The sequence below is a fragment of the Carassius carassius genome, unplaced genomic scaffold, assembly GCF_963082965.1.
Source record: "Carassius carassius unplaced genomic scaffold, fCarCar2.1 SCAFFOLD_57, whole genome shotgun sequence".
In the NCBI taxonomy this organism is placed as follows: Eukaryota; Metazoa; Chordata; class Actinopteri; order Cypriniformes; family Cyprinidae; genus Carassius; species Carassius carassius.
Window position 1 is genome coordinate 442,501 of NW_026775196.1, and position 20,000 is coordinate 462,500.

General features: G+C 41.3%; 28 non-coding genes across 28 annotated transcripts; all 28 read left to right on the forward strand.

The window, feature by feature from the left end:
* The first annotated feature begins 992 nt into the window (after window positions 1-992).
* Window positions 993-1,111, forward strand: LOC132138771 (5S ribosomal RNA). The gene has a single exon (XR_009433051.1). It is a non-coding gene; the product is annotated as a 5S ribosomal RNA (ribosomal RNA).
* An 84-nt stretch (window positions 1,112-1,195) lies between these two features.
* LOC132138985 (5S ribosomal RNA) lies at window positions 1,196-1,314 on the forward strand. The gene has a single exon (XR_009433258.1). It is a non-coding gene; the product is annotated as a 5S ribosomal RNA (ribosomal RNA).
* A 228-nt stretch (window positions 1,315-1,542) lies between these two features.
* On the forward strand, window positions 1,543-1,661 carry LOC132138465 (5S ribosomal RNA). Its single transcript, XR_009432756.1, has one exon. It is a non-coding gene; the product is annotated as a 5S ribosomal RNA (ribosomal RNA).
* Window positions 1,662-1,745: 84 nt separating this feature from the next.
* Window positions 1,746-1,864, forward strand: LOC132138816 (5S ribosomal RNA). The gene has a single exon (XR_009433095.1). It is a non-coding gene; the product is annotated as a 5S ribosomal RNA (ribosomal RNA).
* Window positions 1,865-2,433: 569 nt separating this feature from the next.
* On the forward strand, window positions 2,434-2,552 carry LOC132137873 (5S ribosomal RNA). The gene has a single exon (XR_009432191.1). It is a non-coding gene; the product is annotated as a 5S ribosomal RNA (ribosomal RNA).
* A 552-nt stretch (window positions 2,553-3,104) lies between these two features.
* On the forward strand, window positions 3,105-3,223 carry LOC132138506 (5S ribosomal RNA). Its single transcript, XR_009432795.1, has one exon. It is a non-coding gene; the product is annotated as a 5S ribosomal RNA (ribosomal RNA).
* Window positions 3,224-4,306: 1,083 nt separating this feature from the next.
* LOC132138517 (5S ribosomal RNA) lies at window positions 4,307-4,425 on the forward strand. The gene has a single exon (XR_009432806.1). It is a non-coding gene; the product is annotated as a 5S ribosomal RNA (ribosomal RNA).
* Window positions 4,426-4,998: 573 nt separating this feature from the next.
* On the forward strand, window positions 4,999-5,117 carry LOC132138528 (5S ribosomal RNA). The gene has a single exon (XR_009432817.1). It is a non-coding gene; the product is annotated as a 5S ribosomal RNA (ribosomal RNA).
* Window positions 5,118-5,692: 575 nt separating this feature from the next.
* On the forward strand, window positions 5,693-5,811 carry LOC132138540 (5S ribosomal RNA). Its single transcript, XR_009432828.1, has one exon. It is a non-coding gene; the product is annotated as a 5S ribosomal RNA (ribosomal RNA).
* A 2,196-nt stretch (window positions 5,812-8,007) lies between these two features.
* Window positions 8,008-8,126, forward strand: LOC132138773 (5S ribosomal RNA). The gene has a single exon (XR_009433053.1). It is a non-coding gene; the product is annotated as a 5S ribosomal RNA (ribosomal RNA).
* An 84-nt stretch (window positions 8,127-8,210) lies between these two features.
* LOC132138986 (5S ribosomal RNA) lies at window positions 8,211-8,329 on the forward strand. Its single transcript, XR_009433259.1, has one exon. It is a non-coding gene; the product is annotated as a 5S ribosomal RNA (ribosomal RNA).
* A 228-nt stretch (window positions 8,330-8,557) lies between these two features.
* Window positions 8,558-8,676, forward strand: LOC132138467 (5S ribosomal RNA). The gene has a single exon (XR_009432757.1). It is a non-coding gene; the product is annotated as a 5S ribosomal RNA (ribosomal RNA).
* Window positions 8,677-8,760: 84 nt separating this feature from the next.
* LOC132138817 (5S ribosomal RNA) lies at window positions 8,761-8,879 on the forward strand. The gene has a single exon (XR_009433096.1). It is a non-coding gene; the product is annotated as a 5S ribosomal RNA (ribosomal RNA).
* Window positions 8,880-9,446: 567 nt separating this feature from the next.
* LOC132137874 (5S ribosomal RNA) lies at window positions 9,447-9,565 on the forward strand. The gene has a single exon (XR_009432192.1). It is a non-coding gene; the product is annotated as a 5S ribosomal RNA (ribosomal RNA).
* A 523-nt stretch (window positions 9,566-10,088) lies between these two features.
* Window positions 10,089-10,207, forward strand: LOC132138552 (5S ribosomal RNA). The gene has a single exon (XR_009432840.1). It is a non-coding gene; the product is annotated as a 5S ribosomal RNA (ribosomal RNA).
* Window positions 10,208-11,290: 1,083 nt separating this feature from the next.
* On the forward strand, window positions 11,291-11,409 carry LOC132138563 (5S ribosomal RNA). Its single transcript, XR_009432851.1, has one exon. It is a non-coding gene; the product is annotated as a 5S ribosomal RNA (ribosomal RNA).
* Window positions 11,410-11,984: 575 nt separating this feature from the next.
* On the forward strand, window positions 11,985-12,103 carry LOC132138575 (5S ribosomal RNA). Its single transcript, XR_009432862.1, has one exon. It is a non-coding gene; the product is annotated as a 5S ribosomal RNA (ribosomal RNA).
* Window positions 12,104-12,680: 577 nt separating this feature from the next.
* LOC132138587 (5S ribosomal RNA) lies at window positions 12,681-12,799 on the forward strand. Its single transcript, XR_009432873.1, has one exon. It is a non-coding gene; the product is annotated as a 5S ribosomal RNA (ribosomal RNA).
* A 554-nt stretch (window positions 12,800-13,353) lies between these two features.
* LOC132138565 (5S ribosomal RNA) lies at window positions 13,354-13,472 on the forward strand. Its single transcript, XR_009432852.1, has one exon. It is a non-coding gene; the product is annotated as a 5S ribosomal RNA (ribosomal RNA).
* An 84-nt stretch (window positions 13,473-13,556) lies between these two features.
* Window positions 13,557-13,675, forward strand: LOC132138598 (5S ribosomal RNA). The gene has a single exon (XR_009432884.1). It is a non-coding gene; the product is annotated as a 5S ribosomal RNA (ribosomal RNA).
* A 573-nt stretch (window positions 13,676-14,248) lies between these two features.
* On the forward strand, window positions 14,249-14,367 carry LOC132138609 (5S ribosomal RNA). The gene has a single exon (XR_009432896.1). It is a non-coding gene; the product is annotated as a 5S ribosomal RNA (ribosomal RNA).
* A 566-nt stretch (window positions 14,368-14,933) lies between these two features.
* LOC132138621 (5S ribosomal RNA) lies at window positions 14,934-15,052 on the forward strand. The gene has a single exon (XR_009432907.1). It is a non-coding gene; the product is annotated as a 5S ribosomal RNA (ribosomal RNA).
* Window positions 15,053-17,579: 2,527 nt separating this feature from the next.
* Window positions 17,580-17,698, forward strand: LOC132138774 (5S ribosomal RNA). The gene has a single exon (XR_009433054.1). It is a non-coding gene; the product is annotated as a 5S ribosomal RNA (ribosomal RNA).
* Window positions 17,699-17,782: 84 nt separating this feature from the next.
* Window positions 17,783-17,901, forward strand: LOC132138987 (5S ribosomal RNA). Its single transcript, XR_009433260.1, has one exon. It is a non-coding gene; the product is annotated as a 5S ribosomal RNA (ribosomal RNA).
* Window positions 17,902-18,129: 228 nt separating this feature from the next.
* Window positions 18,130-18,248, forward strand: LOC132138468 (5S ribosomal RNA). Its single transcript, XR_009432758.1, has one exon. It is a non-coding gene; the product is annotated as a 5S ribosomal RNA (ribosomal RNA).
* Window positions 18,249-18,332: 84 nt separating this feature from the next.
* Window positions 18,333-18,451, forward strand: LOC132138819 (5S ribosomal RNA). Its single transcript, XR_009433098.1, has one exon. It is a non-coding gene; the product is annotated as a 5S ribosomal RNA (ribosomal RNA).
* Window positions 18,452-19,673: 1,222 nt separating this feature from the next.
* LOC132138775 (5S ribosomal RNA) lies at window positions 19,674-19,792 on the forward strand. Its single transcript, XR_009433055.1, has one exon. It is a non-coding gene; the product is annotated as a 5S ribosomal RNA (ribosomal RNA).
* An 84-nt stretch (window positions 19,793-19,876) lies between these two features.
* On the forward strand, window positions 19,877-19,995 carry LOC132138988 (5S ribosomal RNA). The gene has a single exon (XR_009433261.1). It is a non-coding gene; the product is annotated as a 5S ribosomal RNA (ribosomal RNA).
* Window positions 19,996-20,000: the final 5 nt, after the last annotated feature.

A 20,000-nucleotide genomic window follows, 5' to 3' on the forward strand; every position in this document is an offset into this window, starting at 1 on the left:
TTACGGCCATACCTGGCTATGCCTGGTTAGTACTTGGATGGGAAACCGCCTGGGAAAACCAGGTGCTGAAAGCTTTTTGGAAATGTTTCACAATTTTTTACTTTTTGGAGTTTTTTCACTAATTATATAATAATCGTGCAAAAAAAAAAAAAGAGTCAATGCCCGATCTCTGAATCTTAGCATGTTTGGTTCTGGTTACTACTTGGATGGGAGACCGCCTGGGATTGCTAGGTGCTGTAAGCTTTTGGGTTTTCGTCCCTACTTATATATTGAACTGGAGATTAGAGTGGCTGATCTTTAAATAGCCCTCTCTCTGCAGCAGCCTTCGCTTACGGCCATACCTGGCTATGCCTGGTTAGTACTTGGATGGGAAACCGCTTGGGAATACCAGGTGCTGAAAGCTTTTTGGAAATTTTTCAAAATTTTTTACTTTTTGGAATTTCTTCACTAATTATATAATAATCGTGCAAAAAAAAAAAAAAGAGTCAATGCCCGATCTCTGAATCTTAGCATGTTTGGTTCTGGTTACTACTTGGATGGGAGACTGCCTGTGAATAATACCAGGTGCTGTAAGCTTTTGGGTTTTCTTCCCTACTTATCTATTGAACTGGAGATTAGAGTGGCTGATCTTTAAATAGCCCTCTCTCTGCAGCAGCCTTCGCTTACGGCCATACCTGGCTATGCCTGGTTAGTACTTGGATGGGAAACCGCTTGGGAATACCAGGTGCTGAAAGCTTTTTGGAAATTTTTCAAAATTTTTTACTTTTTGGAATTTCTTCACTCATTATATAATAATCGTGCAAAAAAAAAAAAAAAAGAGTCAATGCCCGATGTCTGAATCTTAGCATGTTTGGTTCTGGTTACTACTTGGATGGGAGACTGCCTGGGATTGCCAGGTGCTGTAAGCTTTTGGGTTTTCGTCCCTATTTATATAATGTACTGGAGATTACAGTGGCTGATCTTTAATTAGCCCTCTCCTTGCAGCAGCTATCGCTTACGGCCATACCAACCTGGCTATGCCCGATCTCGTCTGGTCTTGGAAGCTAAGCAGGTTTGGGCCTGGTTAGTACTTGGATGGGAGACCGCCTGGGAATACCAGGTTCTGTAAGCTTTTGGGTTTTATTCCGAACTTATATAATGAACTGGAGATTAGAGTGTCTGATCTTTAAATAGCCCTCTCTTTGCAGCAGCTTTCGCTTACGGCCATACCAACCTGGCTATGCCTGATCTCATCTGATCTCGGAAGCTAACCAGGTTTGGGCTTGGTTAGTATTTGGATGGGAGACAGCCTGGGAATACCAGGTGCTGTAAGCTTTTTGGAAAATTTTCATTAGTTATGTAATAATCTTGAAAAAAAAAAAAAAGAGTCAATGCCAGATCTCTGAACCTTAGCATGTTTGGTTCTGGTTACTACTTGGATGGGAGACTGCCTGGGAATAATACCAGGTGCTGTAAGCTTTTGGGTTTTCTTCCCTACCTATATATTGAACTGGAGATTAGAGTGGCTGATCTTTAAATAGCCCTCTCTCTGCAGCAGCCTTCGCTTACGGCCATACCAACCTGGCTATGCCCGATCTCGTCTGGTCTTGGAAGCTAAGCAGGTTTGGGCCTGGTTAGTACTTGGATGGGAGACCGCCTGGGAATACCAGGTGCTGTAAGCTTTTGGGTTTTATTCCGAACTTATATAATGAACTGGAGATTAGAGTGTCTGATCTTTAAATAGCCCTCTCTTTGCAGCAGCTTTCGCTTACGGCCATACCAACCTGGCTATGCCTGATCTCGTCTGATCTCGGAAGCTAAGCAGGTTTGGGCTTGGTTAGTACTTGGATGGGAGACAGCCTGGGAATACCAGGTGCTGTAAGCTTTTTGGAAAATTTTCATTAGTTATGTAATAATCTTGAAAAAAAAAAAAAAAGAGTCAATGCCAGATCTCTGAATCTTAGCATGTTTGGTTCTGGTTACTACTTGGATGGGAGACTGCATGGGAATAATACCAGGTGCTGTAAGCTTTTGGGTTTTCTTCCCTACTTATATATTGAACTGGAGATTAGTGTGGCTGATCTTTAAATAGCCCTCTCTCTGCAGCAGCCTTCGCTTACGGCCATACCTGGCTATGCCTGGTTAGTACTTGGATGGGAAACCGCCTGGGAATACCAGGTGCTGAAAGCTTTTTGGAAAGTTTCACAATTTTTTACTTTTTGGAATTTTTTCACTAATTATATAATAATCGTGCAAAAAAAAAAAAAAAAAAAAAAAAAGAGTCAATGCCCGATGTCTGAATCTTAGCATGTTTGGTTCTGGTTACTACTTGGATGGGAGACCGCCTGGGATTGCCAGGTGCTGTAAGCTTTTGGGTTTTCGTCCCTATTTATATAATGTACTGGAGATTACAGTGGCTGATCTTTAATTAGCCCTCTCTTTGCAGCAGCTTTCGCTTACGGCCATACCAACCTGGCTATGCCCGATCTCGTCTGATCTCGGAAGCTAAGCAGGTTTGGGCCTGGTTAGTACTTGGATGGGAGACCGCCTGGGAATACCAGGTGCTGTAAACTTTTTGGAAAATTTTCATTAGTTATGTAATAATCTTGAAAAAAAAAAAGAGTCAATGCCAGATCTCTGAATCTTAGAATGTTTGGTTCTGGTTATTACTTGGATGGGAGACTGCCTGAGAATAATACCAGGTGCTGTAAGCTTTTGGGTTTTCTTCCCTACTTATATATTGAACTGGAGATTAGAGTGGCTGATCTTTAAATAGCCCTCTCTCTGCAGCAGCCTTCGCTTACGGCCATACCTGGCTATGCCTGTTTAGTACTTGGATGGGAAACCGCCTGGGAATACCAATTTTGGAAATTTTTCAAATTTTTTTACTTTTTGGAATTTTTTCACTAATTATATAATAATCGTGCAAAAAAAAAAAAAAAAAAAAAAAGAGTCAATGCCCGATGTCTGAATCTTAGCATGTTTGGTTCTGGTTACTACTTGGATGGGAGACCGCCTGGGATTGCCAGGTGCTGTAAGCTTTTGGGTTTTCGTCCCTATTTATATAATGTACTGGAGATTACAGTGGCTGATCTTTAATTAGCCCTCTCTTTGCAGCAGCTTTCGCTTACGGCCATACCAACCTGGCTATGCCCGATCTCGTCTGATCTCGGAAGCTAAGCAGGTTTGGGCCTGGTTAGTACTTGGATGGGAGACCGCCTGGGAATACCAGGTGCTGTAAGCTTTTGGGTTTTATTCCGAACTTATATATTGAACTGGAGATTAGAGTGGCTGATCTTTAAATAGCCCTCTCTCTGCAGCAGCCTTCGCTTACGGCCATACCTGGCTATGCCTGGTTAGTACTTGGATGGGAAACCGCCTGGGAATACCAGGTGCTGAAAGCTTTTTGGAAATTTTTCAAATTTTTTTACTTTTTGGAATTTTTTCACTAATTATATAATAATCGTGCAAAAAAAAAAAAAAAAAAAAAAAAAGAAAAGAGTCAATGCCCGATGTCTGAATCTTAGCATGTTTGGTTCTGGTTACTACTTGGATGGGAGACCGCCTGGGATTGCCAGGTGCTGTAAGCTTTAGGGTTTTCGTCCCTATTTATATAATGTACTGGAGATTACAGTGGCTGATCTTTAATTAGCCCTCTCTTTGCAGCAGCTTTCGCTTACGGCCATACCAACCTGGCTATGCCCGATCTCGTCTGATCTCGGAAGCTAAGCAGGTTTGGGACCGCCTGGGAATACCAGGTGCTGTAAGCTTTTTGGAAAATTTTCATTAGTTATGTAATAATCTTGAAAAAAAAAAAAAAAGAGTCAATGCCAGATCTCTGAATCTTAGAATGTTTGGTTCTGGTTATTACTTGGATGGGAGACTGCCTGAGAATAATACCAGGTGCTGTAAGCTTTTGGGTTTTCTTCCCTACTTATATATTGAACTGGAGATTAGAGTGGCTGATCTTTAAATAGCCCTCTCTCTGCAGCAGCCTTCGCTTACGGCCATACCTGGCTATGCCTGTTTAGTACTTGGATGGGAAACCGCCTGGGAATACCAGGTGCTGAAAGCTTTTTGGAAATTTTTCAAATTTTTTTACTTTTTGGAATTTTTTCACTAATTATATAATAATTGTGCAAAAAAAAAAAAGAGTCAATGCCCGATGTCTGAATCTTAGCATGTTTGGTTCTGGTTACTACTTGGATGGGAGACCGCCTGGGATTGCCAGGTGCTGTAAGCTTTTGGGTTTTCGTCCCTATTTATATAATGTACTGGAGATTACAGTGGCTGATCTTTAATTAGCCCTCTCTTTGCAGCAGCTTTCGCTTACGGCCATACCAACCTGGCTATGCCCGATCTCGTCTGATCTCGGAAGCTAAGCAGGTTTGGGCCTGGTTAGTACTTGGATGGGAGACCGCCTGGGAATACCAGGTGCTGTAAGCTTTTTGGAAAATTTTCATTAGTTATGTAATAATCTTGAAAAAAAAAAAAGAGTCAATGCCAGATCTCTGAATCTTAGAATGTTTGGTTCTGGTTATTACTTGGATGGGAGACTGCCTGAGAATAATACCAGGTGCTGTAAGCTTTTGGGTTTTCTTCCCTACTTATATATTGAACTGGAGATTAGAGTGGCTGATCTTTAAATAGCCCTCTCTCTGCAGCAGCCTTCGCTTACGGCCATACCTGGCTATGCCTGGTTAGTACTTGGATGGGAAACCGCCTGGGAATACCAGGTGCTGAAAGCTTTTTGGAAATTTTTCAAATTTTTTTACTTTTTGGAATTTTTTCACTAATTATATAATAATCGTGCAAAAAAAAAAAAAAAAAAAAAAAAAAGAAAAGAGTCAATGCCCGATGTCTGAATCTTAGCATGTTTGGTTCTGGTTACTACTTGGATGGGAGACCGCCTGGGATTGCCAGGTGCTGTAAGCTTTTGGGTTTTCGTCCCTATTTATATAATGTACTGGAGATTACAGTGGCTGATCTTTAATTAGCCCTCTCTTTGCAGCAGCTTTCGCTTACGGCCATACCAACCTGGCTATGCCCGATCTCGTCTGATCTCGGAAGCTAAGCAGGTTTGGGCCTGGTTAGTACTTGGATGGGAGACCGCCTGGGAATACCAGGTGCTGTAAGCTTTTTGGAAAATTTTCATTAGTTATGTAATAATCTTGAAAAAAAAAAAAGAGTCAATGCCAGATCTCTGAATCTTAGAATGTTTGGTTCTGGTTATTACTTGGATGGGAGACTGCCTGAGAATAATACCAGGTGCTGTAAGCTTTTGGGTTTTCTTCCCTACTTATATATTGAACTGGAGATTAGAGTGGCTGATCTTTAAATAGCCCTCTCTCTGCAGCAGCCTTCGCTTACGGCCATACCTGGCTATGCCTGTTTAGTACTTGGATGGGAAACCGCCTGGGAATACCAGGTGCTGAAAGCTTTTTGGAAATTTTTCAAATTTTTTTACTTTTTGGAATTTTTTCACTAATTATATAATAATCGTGCAAAAAAAAAAAAAAAAAAAAAAAAAAAAGAAAAGAGTCAATGCCCGATGTCTGAATCTTAGCATGTTTGGTTCTGGTTACTACTTGGATGGGAGACCGCCTGGGATTGCCAGGTGCTGTAAGCTTTAGGGTTTTCGTCCCTATTTATATAATGTACTGGAGATTACAGTGGCTGATCTTTAATTAGCCCTCTCTTTGCAGCAGCTTTCGCTTACGGCCATACCAACCTGGCTATGCCCGATCTCGTCTGATCTCGGAAGCTAAGCAGGTTTGGGCCTGGTTAGTACTTGGATGGGAGACCGCCTGGGAATACCAGGTGCTGTAAGCTTTTTGGAAAATTTTCATTAGTTATGTAATAATCTTGAAAAAAAAAAAAGGAGTCAATGCCAGATCTCTGAATCTTAGAATGTTTGGTTCTGGTTATAACTTGGATGGGAGACTGCCTGAGAATAATACCAGGTGCTGTAAGCTTTTGGGTTTTCTTCCCTACTTATATATTGAACTGGAGATTAGAGTGGCTGATCTTTAAATAGCCCTCTCTCTGCAGCAGCCTTCGCTTACGGCCATACCTGGCTATGCCTGTTTAGTACTTGGATGGGAAACCGCCTGGGAATACCAGGTGCTGAAAGCTTTTTGGAAATTTTTCAAATTTTTTTACTTTTTGGAATTTTTTCACTAATTATATAATAATCGTGCAAAAAAAAAAAAAGAGTCAATGCCCGATGTCTGAATCTTAGCATATTTGGTTCTGGTTACTACTTGGATGGGAGACCGCCTGGGAATACCAGGTGCTGAAAGCTTTTTGGAAATGTTTCACAATTTTTTACTTTTTGGAATTTTTTCACTAATTATATAATAATCGTGCAAAAAAAAAAAAGAGTCAATGCCCGATCTCTGAATCTTAGCATGTTTGTTTCTGGTTACTACTTGGATGGGAGACTGCCTGGGAATAATACCAGGTGCTGTAAGCTTTTGGGTTTTCTTCCCTACTTATATATTGAACTGGAGATTAGAGTGGCTGATCTTTAAATAGCCCTCTCTCTGCAGCAGCCTTCGCTTACGGCCATACCTGGCTATGCCTGGTTAGTACATGGATGGGAAACCGCTTGGGAATACCAGGTGCTGAAAGCTTTTTGGAAATTTTTCAAAATTTTTTACTTTTTGGAATTTCTTCACTCATTATATAATATTCGTGCAAAAAAAAAAAAAGAGTCAATGCCCAATGTCTGAATCTTAGCATATTTGGTTCTGGTTACTACTTGGATGGGAGACCGCCTGGGAATACCAGGTGCTGTAAGCTTTTTGGAAAATTTTCATTAGTTATGTAATAATCTTGAAAAAAAAAAAAAAAAGAGTCAATGCCATATCTCTGAATCTTAGCATGTTTGGTTCTGGTTACTACTTGGATGGGAGACTGCCTGTGAATAATACCAGGTGCTGTAAGCTTTTGGGTTTTCTTCCCTACTTATATATTGAACTGGAGATTAGAGTGGCTGATCTTTAAATAGCCCTCTCTCTGCAGCAGCCTTCGCTTACGGCCATACCTGGCTATGCCTGGTTAGTACTTGGATGGGAAACCGCCTGGGAAAACCAGGTGCTGAAAGCTTTTTGGAAATGTTTCACAATTTTTTACTTTTTGGAGTTTTTTCACTAATTATATAATAATCGTGCAAAAAAAAAAAAAGAGTCAATGCCCGATCTCTGAATCTTAGCATGTTTGGTTCTGGTTACTACTTGGATGGGAGACCGCCTGGGATTGCTAGGTGCTGTAAGCTTTTGGGTTTTCGTCCCTACTTATATATTGAACTGGAGATTAGAGTGGCTGATCTTTAAATAGCCCTCTCTCTGCAGCAGCCTTCGCTTACGGCCATACCTGGCTATGCCTGGTTAGTACTTGGATGGGAAACCGCTTGGGAATACCAGGTGCTGAAAGCTTTTTGGAAATTTTTCAAAATTTTTTACTTTTTGGAATTTCTTCACTAATTATATAATAATCGTGCAAAAAAAAAAAAAAGAGTCAATGCCCGATCTCTGAATCTTAGCATGTTTGGTTCTGGTTACTACTTGGATGGGAGACTGCCTGTGAATAATACCAGGTGCTGTAAGCTTTTGGGTTTTCTTCCCTACTTATCTATTGAACTGGAGATTAGAGTGGCTGATCTTTAAATAGCCCTCTCTCTGCAGCAGCCTTCGCTTACGGCCATACCTGGCTATGCCTGGTTAGTACTTGGATGGGAAACCGCTTGGGAATACCAGGTGCTGAAAGCTTTTTGGAAATTTTTCAAAATTTTTTACTTTTTGGAATTTCTTCACTCATTATATAATAATCGTGCAAAAAAAAAAAAAAAAGAGTCAATGCCCGATGTCTGAATCTTAGCATGTTTGGTTCTGGTTACTACTTGGATGGGAGACTGCCTGGGATTGCCAGGTGCTGTAAGCTTTTGGGTTTTCGTCCCTATTTATATAATGTACTGGAGATTACAGTGGCTGATCTTTAATTAGCCCTCTCCTTGCAGCAGCTATCGCTTACGGCCATACCAACCTGGCTATGCCCGATCTCGTCTGGTCTTGGAAGCTAAGCAGGTTTGGGCCTGGTTAGTACTTGGATGGGAGACCGCCTGGGAATACCAGGTTCTGTAAGCTTTTGGGTTTTATTCCGAACTTATATAATGAACTGGAGATTAGAGTGTCTGATCTTTAAATAGCCCTCTCTTTGCAGCAGCTTTCGCTTACGGCCATACCAACCTGGCTATGCCTGATCTCATCTGATCTCGGAAGCTAACCAGGTTTGGGCTTGGTTAGTATTTGGATGGGAGACAGCCTGGGAATACCAGGTGCTGTAAGCTTTTTGGAAAATTTTCATTAGTTATGTAATAATCTTGAAAAAAAAAAAAAAGAGTCAATGCCAGATCTCTGAACCTTAGCATGTTTGGTTCTGGTTACTACTTGGATGGGAGACTGCCTGGGAATAATACCAGGTGCTGTAAGCTTTTGGGTTTTCTTCCCTACCTATATATTGAACTGGAGATTAGAGTGGCTGATCTTTAAATAGCCCTCTCTCTGCAGCAGCCTTCGCTTACGGCCATACCAACCTGGCTATGCCCGATCTCGTCTGGTCTTGGAAGCTAAGCAGGTTTGGGCCTGGTTAGTACTTGGATGGGAGACCGCCTGGGAATACCAGGTGCTGTAAGCTTTTGGGTTTTATTCCGAACTTATATAATGAACTGGAGATTAGAGTGTCTGATCTTTAAATAGCCCTCTCTTTGCAGCAGCTTTCGCTTACGGCCATACCAACCTGGCTATGCCTGATCTCGTCTGATCTCGGAAGCTAAGCAGGTTTGGGCTTGGTTAGTACTTGGATGGGAGACAGCCTGGGAATACCAGGTGCTGTAAGCTTTTTGGAAAATTTTCATTAGTTATGTAATAATCTTGAAAAAAAAAAAAAAAGAGTCAATGCCAGATCTCTGAATCTTAGCATGTTTGGTTCTGGTTACTACTTGGATGGGAGACTGCATGGGAATAATACCAGGTGCTGTAAGCTTTTGGGTTTTCTTCCCTACTTATATATTGAACTGGAGATTAGTGTGGCTGATCTTTAAATAGCCCTCTCTCTGCAGCAGCCTTCGCTTACGGCCATACCTGGCTATGCCTGGTTAGTACTTGGATGGGAAACCGCCTGGGAATACCAGGTGCTGAAAGCTTTTTGGAAAGTTTCACAATTTTTTACTTTTTGGAATTTTTTCACTAATTATATAATAATCGTGCAAAAAAAAAAAAAAAAAAAAAAAGAGTCAATGCCCGATGTCTGAATCTTAGCATGTTTGGTTCTGGTTACTACTTGGATGGGAGACCGCCTGGGATTGCCAGGTGCTGTAAGCTTTTGGGTTTTCGTCCCTATTTATATAATGTACTGGAGATTACAGTGGCTGATCTTTAATTAGCCCTCTCTTTGCAGCAGCTTTCGCTTACGGCCATACCAACCTGGCTATGCCCGATCTCGTCTGATCTCGGAAGCTAAGCAGGTTTGGGCCTGGTTAGTACTTGGATGGGAGACCGCCTGGGAATACCAGGTGCTGTAAACTTTTTGGAAAATTTTCATTAGTTATGTAATAATCTTGAAAAAAAAAAGAGTCAATGCCAGATCTCTGAATCTTAGAATGTTTGGTTCTGGTTATTACTTGGATGGGAGACTGCCTGAGAATAATACCAGGTGCTGTAAGCTTTTGGGTTTTCTTCCCTACTTATATATTGAACTGGAGATTAGAGTGGCTGATCTTTAAATAGCCCTCTCTCTGCAGCAGCCTTCGCTTACGGCCATACCTGGCTATGCCTGTTTAGTACTTGGATGGGAAACCGCCTGGGAATACCAATTTTGGAATTTTTTCACTAATTATATAATAATCGTGCAAAAAAAAAAAAAAAAAAAAAAAGAGTCAATGCCCGATGTCTGAATCTTAGCATGTTTGGTTCTGGTTACTACTTGGATGGGAGACCGCCTGGGATTGCCAGGTGCTGTAAGCTTTTGGGTTTTCGTCCCTATTTATATAATGTACTGGAGATTACAGTGGCTGATCTTTAATTAGCCCTCTCTTTGCAGCAGCTTTCGCTTACGGCCATACCAACCTGGCTATGCCCGATCTCGTCTGATCTCGGAAGCTAAGCAGGTTTGGGCCTGGTTAGTACTTGGATGGGAGACCGCCTGGGAATACCAGGTGCTGTAAGCTTTTGGGTTTTATTCCGAACTTATATATTGAACTGGAGATTAGAGTGGCTGATCTTTAAATAGCCCTCTCTCTGCAGCAGCCTTCGCTTACGGCCATACCTGGCTATGCCTGGTTAGTACTTGGATGGGAAACCGCCTGGGAATACCAGGTGCTGAAAGCTTTTTGGAAATTTTTCAAATTTTTTTACTTTTTGGAATTTTTTCACTAATTATATAATAATCGTGCAAAAAAAAAAAAAAAAAAAAAAAAAGAAAAGAGTCAATGCCCGATGTCTGAATCTTAGCATGTTTGGTTCTGGTTACTACTTGGATGGGAGACCGCCTGGGATTGCCAGGTGCTGTAAGCTTTAGGGTTTTCGTCCCTATTTATATAATGTACTGGAGATTACAGTGGCTGATCTTTAATTAGCCCTCTCTTTGCAGCAGCTTTCGCTTACGGCCATACCAACCTGGCTATGCCCGATCTCGTCTGATCTCGGAAGCTAAGCAGGTTTGGGACCGCCTGGGAATACCAGGTGCTGTAAGCTTTTTGGAAAATTTTCATTAGTTATGTAATAATCTTGAAAAAAAAAAAAAAAGAGTCAATGCCAGATCTCTGAATCTTAGAATGTTTGGTTCTGGTTATTACTTGGATGGGAGACTGCCTGAGAATAATACCAGGTGCTGTAAGCTTTTGGGTTTTCTTCCCTACTTATATATTGAACTGGAGATTAGAGTGGCTGATCTTTAAATAGCCCTCTCTCTGCAGCAGCCTTCGCTTACGGCCATACCTGGCTATGCCTGTTTAGTACTTGGATGGGAAACCGCCTGGGAATACCAGGTGCTGAAAGCTTTTTGGAAATTTTTCAAATTTTTTTACTTTTTGGAATTTTTTCACTAATTATATAATAATTGTGCAAAAAAAAAAAAGAGTCAATGCCCGATGTCTGAATCTTAGCATGTTTGGTTCTGGTTACTACTTGGATGGGAGACCGCCTGGGATTGCCAGGTGCTGTAAGCTTTTGGGTTTTCGTCCCTATTTATATAATGTACTGGAGATTACAGTGGCTGATCTTTAATTAGCCCTCTCTTTGCAGCAGCTTTCGCTTACGGCCATACCAACCTGGCTATGCCCGATCTCGTCTGATCTCGGAAGCTAAGCAGGTTTGGGCCTGGTTAGTACTTGGATGGGAGACCGCCTGGGAATACCAGGTGCTGTAAGCTTTTTGGAAAATTTTCATTAGTTATGTAATAATCTTGAAAAAAAAAAAAGAGTCAATGCCAGATCTCTGAATCTTAGAATGTTTGGTTCTGGTTATTACTTGGATGGGAGACTGCCTGAGAATAATACCAGGTGCTGTAAGCTTTTGGGTTTTCTTCCCTACTTATATATTGAACTGGAGATTAGAGTGGCTGATCTTTAAATAGCCCTCTCTCTGCAGCAGCCTTCGCTTACGGCCATACCTGGCTATGCCTGTTTAGTACTTGGATGGGAAACCGCCTGGGAATACCAGGTGCTGAAAGCTTTTTGGAAATTTTTCAAATTTTTTTACTTTTTGGAATTTTTTCACTAATTATATAATAATCGTGCAAAAAAAAAAAAAAAAAAAAAAAAAAAAGAAAAGAGTCAATGCCCGATGTCTGAATCTTAGCATGTTTGGTTCTGGTTACTACTTGGATGGGAGACCGCCTGGGATTGCCAGGTGCTGTAAGCTTTAGGGTTTTCGTCCCTATTTATATAATGTACTGGAGATTACAGTGGCTGATCTTTAATTAGCCCTCTCTTTGCAGCAGCTTTCGCTTACGGCCATACCAACCTGGCTATGCCCGATCTCGTCTGATCTCGGAAGCTAAGCAGGTTTGGGCCTGGTTAGTACTTGGATGGGAGACCGCCTGGGAATACCAGGTGCTGTAAGCTTTTTGGAAAATTTTCATTAGTTATGTAATAATCTTGAAAAAAAAAAAAGGAGTCAATGCCAGATCTCTGAATCTTAGAATGTTTGGTTCTGGTTATAACTTGGATGGGAGACTGCCTGAGAATAATACCAGGTGCTGTAAGCTTTTGGGTTTTCTTCCCTACTTATATATTGAACTGGAGATTAGAGTGGCTGATCTTTAAATAGCCCTCTCTCTGCAGCAGCCTTCGCTTACGGCCATACCTGGCTATGCCTGTTTAGTACTTGGATGGGAAACCGCCTGGGAATACCAGGTGCTGAAAGCTTTTTGGAAATTTTTCAAATTTTTTTACTTTTTGGAATTTTTTCACTAATTATATAATAATCGTGCAAAAAAAAAAAAAAAAAAAAAAAAAAAAAAAAAAGAGTCAATGCCCGATGTCTGAATCTTAGCATGTTTGGTTCTGGTTACTACTTGGATGGGAGACCGCCTGGGATTGCCAGGTGCTGTAAGCTTTTGGGTTTTCGTCCCTATTTATATAATGTACTGGAGATTACAGTGGCTGATCTTTAATTAGCCCTCTCTTTGCAGCAGCTTTCGCTTACGGCCATACCAACCTGGCTATGCCCGATCTCGTCTGATCTCGGAAGCTAAGCAGGTTTGGGCCTGGTTAGTACTTGGATGGGAGACCGCCTGGGAATACCAGGTGCTGTAAGCTTTTTGGAAAATTTTCATTAGTTATGTAATAATCTTGAAAAAAAAAAAAGAGTCAATGCCAGATCTCTGAATCTTAGAATGTTTGGTTCTGGTTATTACTTGGATGGGAGACTGCCTGAGAATAATACCAGGTGCTGTAAGCTTTTGGGTTTTCTTCCCTACTTATATATTGAACTGGAGATTAGAGTGGCTGATCTTTAAATAGCCCTCTCTCTGCAGCAGCCTTCGCTTACGGCCATACCTGGCTATGCCTGTTTAGTACTTGGATGGGAAACCGCCTGGGAATACCAGGTGCTGAAAGCTTTTTGGAAATTTTTCAAATTTTTTTACTTTTTGGAATTTTTTCACTAATTATATAATAATCGTGCAAAAAAAAAAAAGAGTCAATGCCCGATGTCTGAATCTTAGCATGTTTGGTTCTGGTTACTACTTGGATGGGAGACCGCCTGGGATTGCCAGGTGCTGTAAGCTTTTGGGTTTTCGTCCCTATTTATATAATGTACTGGAGATTACAGTGGCTGATCTTTAATTAGCCCTCTCTTTGCAGCAGCTTTCGCTTACGGCCATACCAACCTGGCTATGCCCGATCTCGTCTGATCTCGGAAGCTAAGCAGGTTTGGGCCTGGTTAGTACTTGGATGGGAGACCGCCTGGGATTGCCAGGTGCTGTAAGCTTTAGGGTTTTCGTCCCTATTTATATAATGTACTGGAGATTACAGTGGCTGATCTTTAATTAGCCCTCTCTTTGCAGCAGCTTTAGCTTACGGCCATACCAACCTGGCTATGCCCGATCTCGTCTGATCTCGGAAGCTAAGCAGGTTTGGGCCTGGTTAGTACTTGGATGGGAGACCGCCTGGGAATACCAGGTGCTGTAAGCTTTTTGGAAAATTTTCATTAGTTATGTAATAATCTTGAAAAAAAAAAAAGAGTCAATGCCCGATGTCTGAATCTTAGCATGTTTGGTTCTGGTTATTACTTGGATGGGAGACTGCCTGAGAATAATACCAGGTGCTGTAAGCTTTTGGGTTTTCTTCCCTACTTATATATTGAACTGGAGATTAGAGTGGCTGATCTTTAAATAGCCCTCTCTCTGCAGCAGCCTTCGCTTACGGCCATACCTGGCTATGCCTGGTTAGTACTTGGATGGGAAACCGCCTGGGAATACCAGGTGCTGAAAGCTTTTTGGAAATTTTTCAAATTTTTTTACTTTTTGGAATTTTTTCACTAATTATATAATAATCGTGCAAAAAAAAAAAAAAAAAAAAAAAAAAGAAAAGAGTCAATGCCCGATGTCTGAATCTTAGCATGTTTGGTTCTGGTTACTACTTGGATGGGAGACCGCCTGGGATTGCCAGGTGCTGTAAGCTTTAGGGTTTTCGTCCCTATTTATATAATGTACTGGAGATTACAGTGGCTGATCTTTAATTAGCCCTCTCTTTGCAGCAGCTTTCGCTTACGGCCATACCAACCTGGCTATGCCCGATCTCGTCTGATCTCGGAAGCTAAGCAGGTTTGGGCCTGGTTAGTACTTGGATGGGAGACCGCCTGGGAATACCAGGTGCTGTAAGCTTTTTGGAAAATTTTCATTAGTTATGTAATAATCTTGAAAAAAAAAAAGGAGTCAATGCCAGATCTCTGAATCTTAGAATGTTTGGTTCTGGTTATAACTTGGATGGGAGACTGCCTGAGAATAATACCAGGTGCTGTAAGCTTTTGGGTTTTCTTCCCTACTTATATATTGAACTGGAGATTAGAGTGGCTGATCTTTAAATAGCCCTCTCTCTGCAGCAGCCTTCGCTTACGGCCATACCTGGCTATGCCTGTTTAGTACTTGGATGGGAAACCGCCTGGGAATACCAGGTGCTGAAAGCTTTTTGGAAATTTTTCACATTTTTTTACTTTTTGGAATTTTTTCACTAATTATATAATAATCGTGCAAAAAAAAAAAAAAAAAAAAAAAAGAGTCAATGCCCGATGTCTGAATCTTAGCATGTTTGGTTCTGGTTACTACTTGGATGGGAGACCGCCTGGGATTGCCAGGTGCTGTAAGCTTTAGGGTTTTCGTCCCTATTTATATAATGTACTGGAGATTACAGTGGCTGATCTTTAATTAGCCCTCTCTTTGCAGCAGCTTTCGCTTACGGCCATACCAACCTGGCTATGCCCGATCTCGTCTGATCTCGGAAGCTAAGCAGGTTTGGGCCTGGTTAGTACTTGGATGGGAGACCGCCTGGGAATACCAGGTGCTGTAAGCTTTTTGGAAAATTTTCATTAGTTATGTAATAATCTTGAAAAAAAAAAAAGGAGTCAATGCCAGATCTCTGAATCTTAGAATGTTTGGTTCTGGTTATAACTTGGATGGGAGACTGCCTGAGAATAATACCAGGTGCTGTAAGCTTTTGGGTTTTCTTCCCTACTTATATATTGAACTGGAGATTAGAGTGGCTGATCTTTAAATAGCCCTCTCTCTGCAGCAGCCTTCGCTTACGGCCATACCTGGCTATGCCTGTTTAGTACTTGGATGGGAAACCGCCTGGGAATACCAGGTGCTGAAAGCTTTTTGGAAATTTTTCAAATTTTTTTACTTTTTGGAATTTTTTCACTAATTATATAATAATCGTGCAAAAAAAAAAAAAGAGTCAATGCCCGATGTCTGAATCTTAGCATATTTGGTTCTGGTTACTACTTGGATGGGAGACCGCCTGGGAATACCAGGTGCTGAAAGCTTTTTGGAAATGTTTCACAATTTTTTACTTTTTGGAATTTTTTCACTAATTATATAATAATCGTGCAAAAAAAAAAAAGAGTCAATGCCCGATCTCTGAATCTTAGCATGTTTGGTTCTGGTTACTACTTGGATGGGAGACTGCCTGGGAATAATACCAGGTGCTGTAAGCTTTTGGGTTTTCTTCCCTACTTATATATTGAACTGGAGATTAGAGTGGCTGATCTTTAAATAGCCCTCTCTCTGCAGCAGCCTTCGCTTACGGCCATACCTGGCTATGCCTGGTTAGTACATGGATGGGAAACCGCTTGGGAATACCAGGTGCTGAAAGCTTTTTGGAAATTTTTCAAAATTTTTTACTTTTTGGAATTTCTTCACTCATTATATAATATTCGTGCAAAAAAAAAAAAAGAGTCAATGCCCAATGTCTGAATCTTAGCATATTTGGTTCTGGTTACTACTTGGATGGGAGACCGCCTGGGAATACCAGGTGCTGTAAGCTTTTTGGAAAATTTTCATTAGTTATGTAATAATCTTGAAAAAAAAAAAAAAAAGAGTCAATGCCATATCTCTGAATCTTAGCATGTTTGGTTCTGGTTACTACTTGGATGGGAGACTGCCTGGGAATAATACCAGGTGCTGTAAGCTTTTGGGTTTTCTTCCCTACTTATATATTGAACTGGAGATTAGAGTGGCTGATCTTTAAATAGCCCTCTCTCTGCAGCAGCCTTCGCTTACGGCCATACCTGGCTATGCCTGGTTAGTACTTGGATGGGAAACCGCCTGGGAATACCAGGTGCTGAAAGCTTTTTGGAAATGTTTCACAATTTTTTACTTTTTGGAGTTTTTTCACTAATTATATAATAATCGTGCAAAAAAAAAAAAAGAGTCAATGCCCGATCTCTGAATCTTAGCATGTTTGGTTCTGGTTACTACTTGGATGGGAGACTGCCTGGGAATAATACCAGGTGCTGTAAGCTTTTGGGTTTTCTTCCCTACTTATATATTGAACTGGAGATTAGAGTGGCTGATCTTTAAATAGCCCTCTCTCTGCAGCAGCCTTCGCTTACGGCCATACCTGGCTATGCCTGGTTAGTACTTGGATGGGAAACCGCTTGGGAATACCAGGTGCTGAAAGCTTTTTGGAAATTTTTCAAAATTTTTTACTTTTTGGAATTTCTTCACTAATTATATAATAATCGTGCAAAAAAAAAAAAAGAGTCAATGCCTGATGTCTGAATCTTAGCATGTTTGGTTCTGGTTACTACTTGGATGGGAGACCGCCTGGGATTGCTAGGTGCTGTAAGCTTTTGGGTTTTCGTCCCTACTTATATATTGAACTGGAGATTAGAGTGGCTGATCTTTAAATAGCTCTCTCTGCAGCAGCCTTCGCTTACGGCCATACCTGGCTATGCCTGGTTAGTACTTGGATGGGAAACCGCTTGGGAATACCAGGTGCTGAAAGCTTTTTGGAAATTTTTCAAAATTTTTTACTTTTTGGAATTTCTTCACTAATTATATAATAATCGTGCAAAAAAAAAAAAAAGAGTCAATGCCCGATCTCTGAATCTTAGCATGTTTGGTTCTGGTTACTACTTGGATGGGAGACTGCCTGTGAATAATACCAGGTGCTGTAAGCTTTTGGGTTTTCTTCCCTACTTATCTATTGAACTGGAGATTAGAGTGGCTGATCTTTAAATAGCCCTCTCTCTGCAGCAGCCTTCGCTTACGGCCATACCTGGCTATGCCTGGTTAGTACTTGGATGGGAAACCGCTTGGGAATACCAGGTGCTGAAAGCTTTTTGGAAATTTTTCAAAATTTTTTACTTTTTGGAATTTCTTCACTCATTATATAATAATCGTGCAAAAAAAAAAAAAAAAAGAGTCAATGCCCGATGTCTGAATCTTAGCATGTTTGGTTCTGGTTACTACTTGGATGGGAGACTGCCTGGGATTGCCAGGTGCTGTAAGCTTTTGGGTTTTCGTCCCTATTTATATAATGTACTGGAGATTACAGTGGCTGATCTTTAATTAGCCCTCTCTTTGCAGCAGCTATCGCTTACGGCCATACCAACCTGGCTATGCCCGATCTCGTCTGGTCTTGGAAGCTAAGCAGGTTTGGGCCTGGTTAGTACTTGGATGGGAGACCGCCTGGGAATACCAGGTTCTGTAAGCTTTTGGGTTTTATTCCGAACTTATATAATGAACTGGAGATTAGAGTGTCTGATCTTTAAATAGCCCTCTCTTTGCAGCAGCTTTCGCTTACGGCCATACCAACCTGGCTATGCCTGATCTCATCTGATCTCGGAAGCTAACCAGGTTTGGGCTTGGTTAGTATTTGGATGGGAGACAGCCTGGGAATACCAGGTGCTGTAAGCTTTTTGGAAAATTTTCATTAGTTATGTAATAATCTTGAAAAAAAAAAAAAAGAGTCAATGCCAGATCTCTGAATCTTAGCATGTTTGGTTCTGGTTACTACTTGGATGGGAGACTGCATGGGAATAATACCAGGTGCTGTAAGCTTTTGGGTTTTCTTCCCTACCTATATATTGAACTGGAGATTAGAGTGGCTGATCTTTAAATAGCCCTCTCTCTGCAGCAGCCTTCGCTTACGGCCATACCAACCTGGCTATGCCCGATCTCGTCTGGTCTTGGAAGCTAAGCAGGTTTGGGCCTGGTTAGTACTTGGATGGGAGACCGCCTGGGAATACCAGGTGCTGTAAGCTTTTGGGTTTTATTCCGAACTTATATAATGAACTGGAGATTAGAGTGTCTGATCTTTAAATAGCCCTCTCTTTGCAGCAGCTTTCGCTTACGGCCATACCAACCTGGCTATGCCTGATCTCGTCTGATCTCGGAAGCTAAGCAGGTTTGGGCTTGGTTAGTACTTGGATGGGAGACAGCCTGGGAATACCAGGTGCTGTAAGCTTTTTGGAAAATTTTCATTAGTTATGTAATAATCTTGAAAAAAAAAAAAAAGAGTCAATGCCAGATCTCTGAATCTTAGCATGTTTGGTTCTGGTTACTACTTGGATGGGAGACTGCATGGGAATAATACCAGGTGCTGTAAGCTTTTGGGTTTTCTTCCCTACTTATATATTGAACTGGAGATTAGTGTGGCTGATCTTTAAATAGCCCTCTCTCTGCAGCAGCCTTCGCTTACGGCCATACCTGGCTATGCCTGGTTAGTACTTGGATGGGAAACCGCCTGGGAAAACCAGGTGCTGAAAGCTTTTTGGAAATGTTTCACAATTTTTTACTTTTTGGAGTTTTTTCACTAATTATATAATAATCGTGCAAAAAAAAAAAAAGAGTCAATGCCCGATCTCTGAATCTTAGCATGTTTGGTTCTGGTTACTACTTGGATGGGAGACCGCCTGGGATTGCTAGGTGCTGTAAGCTTTTGGGTTTTCGTCCCTACTTATATATTGAACTGGAGATTAGAGTGGCTGATCTTTAAATAGCCCTCTCTCTGCAGCAGCCTTCGCTTACGGCCATACCTGGCTATGCCTGGTTAGTACTTGGATGGGAAACCGCTTGGGAATACCAGGTGCTGAAAGCTTTTTGGAAATTTTTCAAAATTTTTTACTTTTTGGAATTTCTTCACTAATTATATAATAATCGTGCAAAAAAAAAAAAAAAGAGTCAATGCCCGATCTCTGAATCTTAGCATGTTTGGTTCTGGTTACTACTTGGATGGGAGACTGCCTGTGAATAATACCAGGTGCTGTAAGCTTTTGGGTTTTCTTCCCTACTTATCTATTGAACTGGAGATTAGAGTGGCTGATCTTTAAATAGCCCTCTCTCTGCAGCAGCCTTCGCTTACGGCCATACCTGGCTATGCCTGGTTAGTACTTGGATGGGAAACCGCTTGGGAATACCAGGTGCTGAAAGCTTTTTGGAAATTTTTCAAAATTTTTTACTTTTTGGAATTTCTTCACTAATTATATAATAATCGTGCAAAAAAAAAAAAAAAGAGTCAATGCCCGATCTCTGAATCTTAGCATGTTTGGTTCTGGTTACTACTTGGATGGGAGACTGCCTGGGATTGCCAGGTGCTGTAAGCTTTTGGGTTTTCGTCCCTATTTATATAATGTACTGGAGATTACAGTGGCTGATCTTTAATTAGCCCTCTCTTTGCAGCAGCTATCGCTTACGGCCATACCAACCTGGCTATGCCCGATCTCGTCTGGTCTTGGAAGCTAAGCAGGTTTGGGCCTGGTTAGTACTTGGATGGGAGACCGCCTGGGAATACCAGGTTCTGTAAGCTTTTGGGTTTTATTCCGAACTTATATAATGAACTGGAGATTAGAGTGTCTGATCTTTAAATAGCCCTCTCTTTGCAGCAGCTTTCGCTTACGGCCATACCAACCTGGCTATGCCTGATCTCATCTGATCTCGGAAGCTAACCAGGTTTGGGCTTGGTTAGTATTTGGATGGGAGACAGCCTGGGAATACCAGGTGCTGTAAGCTTTTTG